The following is a 10407-nucleotide window of genomic DNA, read 5'->3' on the forward strand; positions in this document are numbered from 1 at the left end:
ACAGGGGAAGCTTGAACTGGTGGTTGTTGAGCGGTACCAAGTCATCGAATCAAGCTCCAGTATTTCTGGGTGGAGCGCGTAAAGTTGAGTGATCCTGTAGTTTCCTCACAGCGAGTGCACCTGGCAGTGTCCAGGGAATCGATCACGTGATCTGCTATGTCTGGGCCTCCAGACGCTTCATATTCCTTGAGAAGAGCCAGATATTCTTCATCAAACAGAGTGTATGGACTTGACACGACCACGAGAGACAAGCTGAGTGGCTGCCTTGAATATAGCTCTTTGGAAGCGGTGGTAGGATTCCTTGATTGGGATTCAGCGAGATGGTATAGTGACTATGCTACACTTCATGATGTCAGTGTACTTCGTCCAGTCTGCTTTGCGGAAGTTCCAACGTTGGTGTGAAGAGCTGTGTATAGCCGGCAGCAAAAGTAAAATATGGATACGTGTTGGTCTGTGCTGACTGTGTGGAAATTTGACTAGAATAGTTTGGCTTACTGGCTGGAGATAGTCACCAAAGGAGCTGACCAAGCAGAGGTCCAGTGAGTAGTCCTTTTGCGATCTAGCAGAATGAAAGGTCCCACGTTGCTCGGAGTCGTGCATCAGAAGGAGGTCATTGTTCATTTCCCACTCTACGAAGTGTTCCCTGTCTTCATCGGAGTGTGAATAGCCTCAGTCAGCGTGATGACTGTTGAAGTCACCAATATAGACGGCTGGGTGTTCGAGATTTGGAAGCATATTGTTGTCCCAGTGGGCACTGGGCGGTTTGTAGACATTATCAATATTGTACCCTCCAACCTGGACCACAACTCAGAATCTGGTAGAGGAAACTGAACATGCATCAGTAATGCCGCAGCATGCATACGTAGCACGGTCGAATTTGGAGTCAGGTGTCCAAATATCCAATGGTGTATCTTCCTGCTACCTGGTCTGGTTACATCGGTACGATATATGATAAACTTGACACAGAACAAAATGCATCCGCGTCTTGCGAATCTCTGGTATATGATCGATTCTTGCGAATCTCTGTTATGTGATCGATTCGTAAGTGTTATCTGGCATGTAATCGATCGAATCGGATATGTCCATATTACAAATGATCTAGTCAGAAGATGAAAAACAAAATCGGTGTAATAGATGCAAAGCTTTAAAATGGGTGTAAGCTGAGTCAGATGATGTACGTGTTTCTGCAGCTTGATTGGGCTTAGCAAGAAAATGTATGGACATAATTGCTTTACTCTGTCATTGCAGGTATTATTACAAAAGCGACAGACAGTGATAGTATTGTAAAATACAATTACTACGAATTCGTTGAATAATAATAATAATGATCTCAGGCAGAGGTAGCTGTTTCAGTGTCGGTGCTGCGATATGCAAAGCGATCATTGGCGATGAAGTCATTCATAAGTTACGTATTTGGACCATTAACAAATCTAACAGATACAAGATATACAAAAAGACAAACATACAAGTCACACAAAAATGCAAACATACAAAAGATACAATAATGCAAACGGGCCAGCACTGAACAACACAAAGATCAAAAACAGCAACGAAAGCAAAATCAAGGAAGGAAAGAAAATAGAAAGAGAAAGACCACTCAAAGCTTTGAAACAAAGTTCCAATTTAAAAAGCTGAAGCCTAAGGCTGTGCCAACGGTTCCCATGCAGAGCTTGGTTACAATACATACGTACACATCCGGCTTAGCACCGGGAGCCAATTGCCTAAACCAACAGAACACTGAGGAGGTCGACATGACCTGGTCTTACCGTGTACGATGAAAGCAAAAGGACCATTGAGACGAAACAAATTGTTCAGAACAAGATATTTCATCTTAGAAAATATTGCTTTCAGATGACAAATAGATCTGTATATTACACAGGTACTCATGTCAACTGTTGGACATAGTAAATGAGCATCGATAACATCCCACATGAGGCTTGCAATGAGGTATTCCTTGATTGATTTTATTCATTTTAATCCATCTCGTTTTATCATCTCGCACCTGTCATTCTTCTTTTCATCACTGTCTTTACAAAACAAATTTGCATTTCAATATTAAAATCGTCGTATCTAACAACTAGTACGGGTTCTACGGATGCAAATACTCCAAGCGAGGACAATAACGAAGGGCAAATTACGAAAGATATGGATATAATATCAGTGGACGAAATATATCTAAGGTATTTGAACAAAAATATTAAGGAAGACTTTACATTCAAAGTTGCCTTAGAGGTCACCTTATTCAACAAACTGTTGTCTTAAACAATCTACTTTAGTGGCTTTTTACGTTATTAATTTAGACAGAAAGCCAAATTTATTGACTAGATGCCATTTGGCGGTCCACTACGTTATGGTACTTGAGAAATGAATATTTATTAAGCAGTCTACTTTTGGAGGTCCCTTATATTAAATTACTGTAGAAATTAACCTTTAGTAAGAAACCTTTTGGAGAACACTTATTGAGCAGCTACAGTCGACTTAACGTTTGCTAAAATGGTCAAGAATGATTGTCAGCATTACGACAAAGTATGACATATGTTACATTCAGGTATTGTTAAATACATCTTCATATCTACATGAAGATGTCCTTTCATGTAGCTTTCGATAATCGGGTAAGTAATAATTCTCGATGCTAAACATGTACTCTCTCTCTCTCTCTCTCTGTGGGAGAGGGAGTGAGGGAGAGAGGGTCGCATACACATGAACTCTGAAAATAAGATCCAGTAATAATAGATTCATGGGTATGCTAAGTTAATAGAACTCCATAAATATATATATATATATATATATATATATATATATATATATATATATATATATATATATATATATATATATATATATATATATATATATATATATATATATATATAAGGGAGTTCTATTGATGAACTTCACAGATCCATCATCCATCTTTAGTTCCAAAAATTAGTGGTTTCTAGTCTTGCAATGTACAGCAAGTCATTGTTCGTTTCTGACAACGCGAACATTCTAAAATAAAGTAAAATTAGTCAAATAGTCGATTGAAAAACCTCATCTAAAGATAATATGTTTGTGTTGCCCAGACTACCAATGATAGCTACTGCCACTTGTACCCAGTAGCTAGCAAACAACAGTACTGTTTAAAACTATTGACAATGTCTTATAAATGTATTTCCCCAAGGATCTGTTTCACGATTATATCGGAATTAACATCGTTAGTTATAAACTGGCATGTGTTCGATAAGTTACATGCAAAACGCTGGAAACCTTGCACGTAAATTCTAAAACTACATCTACACTGTATAGATAAGCATTAGTTAAGACCGACATTTACAAACACAGGATAGTTGGGAGGTGGGAGCAGAGAAAAGAACACTAAACAAACTAAAGCACAAAATACTCAATACAGTCCAAACAAGTTATTAGTACACTAGATGTCATACATAAGCTTTATACTTGGATGATAATATTTGCGATAAATATCGTAACGCTTAATCGTTGACATATTCTTATAATGTATATCAAAGCCCATCTGCTCTATCAGGTCTGCCGGTCCCTGATTTCATCCATATATGGAACTTTTGGTACATAAGGTCGCCTTCGCAGACACTAGTAATAGCTTTTTGTTAAGGTGTATGGGGTGGGGATGAGTCACCTTAACTTAGTTACATCTAATTAGTCAGGATTTATCTGAACTGTCTCGGAGAATACGGTGTCTTAAAATTGTCTATTGAAATAAGGTACACCACAGTTTCATATTCACTGTAAACTGATTATAATATTGTTGGCACCGAGTTCATGTCATACCCTTTCGACCCGACACCCATCAATACAATTGTATACCATTTTACAAAGGAAGTATATAGAAAAAGCAAAATGAACATATCACACGTACTGAGAGAGTTACTTCCCTTTGATAGTTTCATTCGTTCGAATGGGATTTATTTTTACGATGTATTAGAATCATTATTGTACTTTCGCAGGGCACATTGGTAAATTTGCTCTAACGCGTTACGACTATGTTAACTTAAAAGATGAAACAGAAAAGAGTGAAAGTTCTTCTAAAATTCAACATATAATTTATTTCCCAAATATACAAATTGAAAATGAAAACGAACAGTAATACAACTACCGTTGGAATTCACTATAAATCCAAATGAATGTCTGTGTCCAAGAATATTATTTTTAATAAGCACTCTGTATTTCCAGAGAAAATAACTTGAATTCAACAATTTAAAGAAATAAGTTCCAGCCCAGATAAAGTACTGGTCACAACAATCATACAAATTGATTCTGCTAGATCTTAAGCACGAACGAATAATCTTTTTAGTGCCAAGATTACACAGCCCTTTACATGACCTCAGGTGACAAATAACATTTTCTAAAACAACATTACCTAATGGAAAATAACCTTCTAGAAAGTTCTTAATGCTTATCAAACAAAATCTTCGTTATTATTAGAAAGTCTGTTACTAAATTTAAAATATATAATCATCCTCTGTTTAGCTGTTCCTTGCTTTTCATTTCGCCCGAAAATCAATGCTAAGTATTAATTTAAAATGAAGACAAGACCTCACATTTAAGTTCCATTATAATTTAAACTATGTTTGATCCTTTAGCATTACGTATGATTCTTCCATTATCAGGCTGCTTTTACTTAGGTTCACGCGCACAATGATGTAACGTCAAAAGATTCGCTGAGGGGTAGCCTATTTTATAGTTTCCAATGCGTTGAAGTGCAGTTTTACAGTGTAAAAACAACATACCAAGCAAGTAAATAAAAAGATGGCATCTAAATATTGTTTAATCCGACATTCAGAGTGTGTAAAAGGTGTGAACTACATTTAGGAGGAGATACAATAGTATAAGTAAAAATGATTCTTTTGTACAGCCCACTGATATTCAGATATTTGTAAATACCCTTCATATCTCTAATTTGTGTCCAAAAGGCTTTTGTTGCAACGACGTTGTTGTTGTTGTTGTTGTAGGGATTAACGCCATTTTTCAGCACACGGTAGGCTATACATGGCGGCCAGTATTAATTATGGAGGAAAACCCGAGAAAACTCCGGAAAGAACCACCGACCCACGAGATGCAACAACGTAGTTTCCATTAAAGCTCGGCTAGAAATTAGTCTTTTATTTAGTTAAGAAAAGCAAAACTTAAATTGCATGAACCATTTCTCTTCTTACTTACGGCATTATTACTACGACTCTAGAAAATAATTCGTCAGCAATTTTATTGTTAAGACTGTTCTTATTTATTTAAAGCATAAAAGCTAACCATTCTTGTTTTTATTCGCATGTGTAAAAATCAACCATGATGTTTAATTATATATTTCTTAATAGATGATACACATTTCATATATATATGTGTGTGTGTGTGTGTGTGTGTGTGTAATGTATTCCCTTCAAATGTATATTGAAGGAATAAACATAAATATGTGTACACTTTGAAAGAGAGTTCATTTGGCATTATAGGTCGTACTTGCACATGCAACATGCTGAAGACACCATTGCCCTTAACGCCTTGTTTATTTGACGTTTTTCGCGGTTTTAATATGTTGAGGAGCTAAATAATCTGGCGAGTCGAGCTTTATTTATAATGAAAATATTGCATTTCTTTACTCAGAGCAAAGTTAAGAGTTTAGAAAGATTTGATCCCCATAATTATGTGTACCGAGAACGTAATGAAAATGTATGATAGCTTACACGGGGAATCTCGTGGTTGTACGTTTGATGCCATTAATTAAATTATGAGGGGAAAAGTCCAGAACCACAATATGTTATGACACCATGAACCTCAGTACAAACGACAAGATCTTTATAAGGCGCCAAAGCTTCAAAACGTAATCTTCTAACTTAGAACATGGTCACGAGAGGACTTCAGATTCATTTCCCCGGTCTTCGGAACAGTCATTTAAAGGAAATATTTCAGTGATAAATAGTTATACTGCGTGTTTGAGAACATAATATAGATGTTTTCAATGCTGATCACTCCAAATTGATGACAAGTAACGAGTTTTAATAAACGTTCCTTATTCTCTAATACTTCAAAGTCTGTCGACGGATGAAACGTATGGCTTTTGTTATGCCTGTAGTAGTCAAATGAGTTCGTCGATTGGATTTTTCATGTCACCCCCGTTATGGATAATTTTTTGTGGGGGGTTGGGGGACCTCATGTTTGTTTGGAGGATGAATTTTGTATTATTTTATATTGGTACATAAGACAGCTTGCTCTTGATCCATCTTATTTATATGAACTTTTCCGAGAAGACAATTGGATGGGAAACGTAGCTTCATAGCCTCCCTCCTTTCTTGAGATAAATAAATTACTAATTAAGTTTCAAATATCCATTATAACTACATAAAACACAGATATTTTAATCGGGAATGATATAATAAAATTCAAGTTAAGAAAACATTCCAAAATAAGGAGTATTGTCGATATCAAAGTCACTACAAGTCCACCACTTTTGGTAGAACCAAATCTTTAAATTTGTTTGCTCTTTATTCCAATATAAGTGTATTCACGGCACACTGATGACCAACCACTGTACTCCAAAGTGACCTAAACGCAAAACGTAACCAAGATGTGATAAACAGACGGACAAATGTAATACTGCAGGCCTATGTCACTGTCGCTGTGGAACATATAAATAGTGCATGTAGATACAACGCAAAATATTTAGATTTGACTAACATTATATATCTGAACATTGAAATAACTGTAATGCAATCACGCCTGAAACCAAAAAAAAAATTCCATTAGTTATGGACTTGTATTTAACAGATTCGTTTGTGTTAACAGTTACATCCACATGTGAATTAATTTCTGCTCCCACTTGAGATCTTTGGCTGCTAGTATCAACCATAAGTTATATCCCAGTTAATTCATATCAATTTATGTCACAATTGACACCAAACACTTGTTTTTCTGTTAAAAGGGAACCAAACCAAACATTCTTGTCTTACACTACAAAGGTTTAATACAGGTATACTCCATTTAGACCCTTGAGTACTAATTTACAGTGAAATGATCCATTTTTATCCCTGATTTGTATGACTAGTGATAACCTATCTGTAGTAGTTCACGTGTGGTCGACTATAAAGAAAAATCCTTTGGCTAAATACCTGTTTATCCACTACTGTTTCCATTCAGTGTTGGCCTAATGAACAATTCTGACAATCGTGACATTCCAGAAGTTTCGCACAAACACACACACACACACGCATATATATATATATATATATATATATATATATATATATATATATATATATATATATATATATATATATATATATATATATATAATTTTTAATTAAAAGAAAACGAGGCTTGCCCGAGTCTCTTTCAATGAAAAATGTATACCACATACAAGTTTTAATTTTATATGGGAGATAAAACTGACGGCCATAAGCAGTGCACTTTAAGGGAGTGAACTCTTCACAACCCATCGCATGAATGGACGCTCAAACAAGAAGTTCTGTAGTGATTCATAATTTCCTGTACACTTCATTCATATTAATTGCTATATGTTTCCTTTAGCAATGTTAAACGAAATGAAAACACAAGACTGATAGTTAACATCCAATTTTTTTAAATAATATTGTGCATGAAACAGTGAATTTGCAGCGTTCGTTGTCATGAACAGTAGCATGGCGGCCATTTGCATCCATAGCAACACTACGATTCGAGCTAGGAACATCAAAATAATGAAGGAACAAGAGGTAATTAAACAATGTAACCCTAACTACATTTGACTGATATAGTTTCTGTCCATATTTCGTTATTCCTACTGACTATCAGTGTCACTTTCAATAATTCTCCTACGTTTCCGCTGTGTGGGCACTGTTCGAGAATTCACCTGTTGAAAGAAGTTGATCAAGTTAGGGATCTCGTTCATGTTATGCAGGAGGTTCATAACAAACATATTTTGTACGGGGGAGGTTTGATCCATAGAATGGGTTGCTGCTAATCTGATTCTGTTGAACATTACACGTTTGGGAACTTGATATAATAAAATCTGATTATGTGCAGTTTGAAATTTCTTTGTTGTAGGGGTGGGGATTCACATCATTATTACTTGGGTGGCCTGTGTTGCTCAGGTAATTGGAGTACGTCTGTTGTTGTGTGTTCACTAATGTCTGAGTAGCTGTTTATAGACTGTACATTTTTGTGGCTTCAAATTTGCATGATATCAGTTGGGGGAATGTTTTGTCTCTTCTGAATTAGGTAATTTTGGCTACTAGTGTTTGTTAATTTCTTTCTGTAATATTTGCGTTTTCTTTCATTTTTTCATGATGCATTCAAGTTTGTTAATTCCAACGACTTGTTTCCTAAATCATCTTGGGTTTGTCGCTGAGACTGGCATAGAGTTGGGCGCAATATAGAAAGGATCTTCACGTTGACAAAAATCTGCTGGTCTTAGCTCAGCATGAAGTGTAGCAAGTGGATCTCTCTCTCTGTAGATTTTGTTTTCATAAATCTTGGGATTAATATCCCTGATGTCATTGACATTGTCTCCTGTTCTTGTTTTTGTCTGCTTTTCATTGAGTTCAGGATACTTGAGGCCATTCACATCTTCTTTAGACTCTTACATCCCCATTTCAGATTGTAATGTTCAGTGACTCCCCTCAAACCAAAATGCAGAGAGTTGTTAAACCATAGTGTGTTAACAATGGCTTCAGGTGTTTCCATCCCCAATAGTTTTTTGGTATACAAGGCATTTATTTCTTCATCTGTAATTGGTTGACTCTGATTGGGTTTATTTCCTTTTCCTTTAGATTTTAAATATTTTTGCTTAGTCCGAAGAGCTTCCCTAGCTAATGTAAGATTTTTTTCTGTTCCTCTCATGATTGTACCTGCATATTTCTTGATTTTAAGGTGGCGATCAATGGAGCTGATGATAGTTCTTAAGCTGTTCGGTTCAAACTCAGATCCATCTTTTCTCCTAACGTTGAGTATAAAACCAGCCACGTGCTGATCCAGTTCAGCTGGGTGTATCTCGTGTAAATTTCTGAATTCATTTTTTGACTGCAAGAATTCTGTCACTAGCCTTACATCAAAAAGTGTCTTTATTAAATTTTTTGCATTCTGTTTACTTTCTATAAATTTCAGTATATCATCCGGCTCATGGTGTACAAATTTGTCTTCTGTAACAAGCTCACATTTGGACGCAGAATGATCATTTTCATTAACAAATGTCTCAGCCATCACTCTATCAAATTCTCCAATTAACTCACAGTTTAGTAGATGAAATGTTGCTTCATCATCTTGCTCCTTATCTGATGTCATTGTTTTCTTTCTTCCACAGAGTTGCAGTGTTTGATTTGTGCCAGAGAGAGAGAGAGAGAGAGAGACAGCAGTGTTGACAAAGATGACATCAGACGACACAGGGTGGAGCTCAATAATATTTATTTCCTGGATTGAGTATGGTTGTTTGTTGTTTTTCTTTTGGTATAAAAATGTTAGTTTCTATAAAAAAAATATTTTACATGAAAATCATTTTCTTGTTATTTTCTCCTTTTTAAATGTAATATGTGCTTTATACCAACACTTCAAATGCCATCTTATTTTAATGAATGTGGTACATATATATATATATATATATATATATATATATATATATATATATATATATATATATATATATATATATTCTTATGTTACGTGCTTAGGCTCGAATAAACAGTAACGCAAGAAAGAGTGAAAACAACAAGCTTTGACAAATACAATAATTTATTTCCCTGGAAAATTTCTGTAAAAATGAAAATAGATAAAGTTATGGTTTTATAGAATCAAATCCAAAAATAATTCAAGAATAATCCACGAATAAAATTTACTAGTCCTAATAAAGCTAGAAACAAGAAATATCACTCTGGTTTTTGGAAATCTGAATAAATTTGTATAAGAGCTATCTTTGTTCAGGAATTTCATATGAGTACAAGTATTTTCCATGAAAACTGAATAAATCCTTTTAAATCCACGTAACCTGATACAACTCCAAACAGTACAACATGCAACTTCCACTGTAACAGCCCAACTAAGACTAAGTTGTTGTTGTTGTTGTTATATGGTTTAACGCCATTTTTCAGCACAAGATAGGCTATACATGGCGGTCAGTATTAATGATAGAGGAAGAGGCCGAGAAAACCCCGGAAAGAACCACCGACCCACGAGAAGCTACAGGCAAGCTTTCTCACATATCCACATTGGCCGAGCCCGAGACTCGAACCCACGCAGTCAGAGGTGAGATGGCAGTGATCCGTAACGGAGAGCGCTTTAGACCACTCGACCACTGGGGACCCCCAACTAACACTGAGAATATCTCTCCAAAACAAAGGTTACATCGTATTCCAAAACGCTAAAAGGGGATCAGGTGATCATGTTCCAGGACCTCGTCGAAATGATGCACTAGTT

General features: G+C 35.8%; 1 protein-coding gene across 1 annotated transcript in view; it reads left to right on the top strand.

Moving 5' to 3' along the window:
• The window catches only part of LOC149770963 (uncharacterized), a 61795-nt gene extending 52399 nt beyond the window's left edge, over window positions 1–9396 (top strand). The window contains exon 12 of the transcript XR_016418426.1: window positions 9302–9396. The gene's annotated coding sequence lies outside the window, so the exon portion shown is untranslated. The remainder of the gene's footprint in view (window positions 1–9301) is intronic.
• The last annotated feature ends 1011 nt before the right edge of the window (window positions 9397–10407 follow it).

The sequence above is a fragment of the Sinohyriopsis cumingii genome, unplaced genomic scaffold, assembly GCF_028554795.1.
Source record: "Sinohyriopsis cumingii isolate HCF-2022 unplaced genomic scaffold, ASM2855479v2 utg002183l, whole genome shotgun sequence".
NCBI classification, from domain to species: Eukaryota; Metazoa; Mollusca; class Bivalvia; order Unionida; family Unionidae; genus Sinohyriopsis; species Sinohyriopsis cumingii.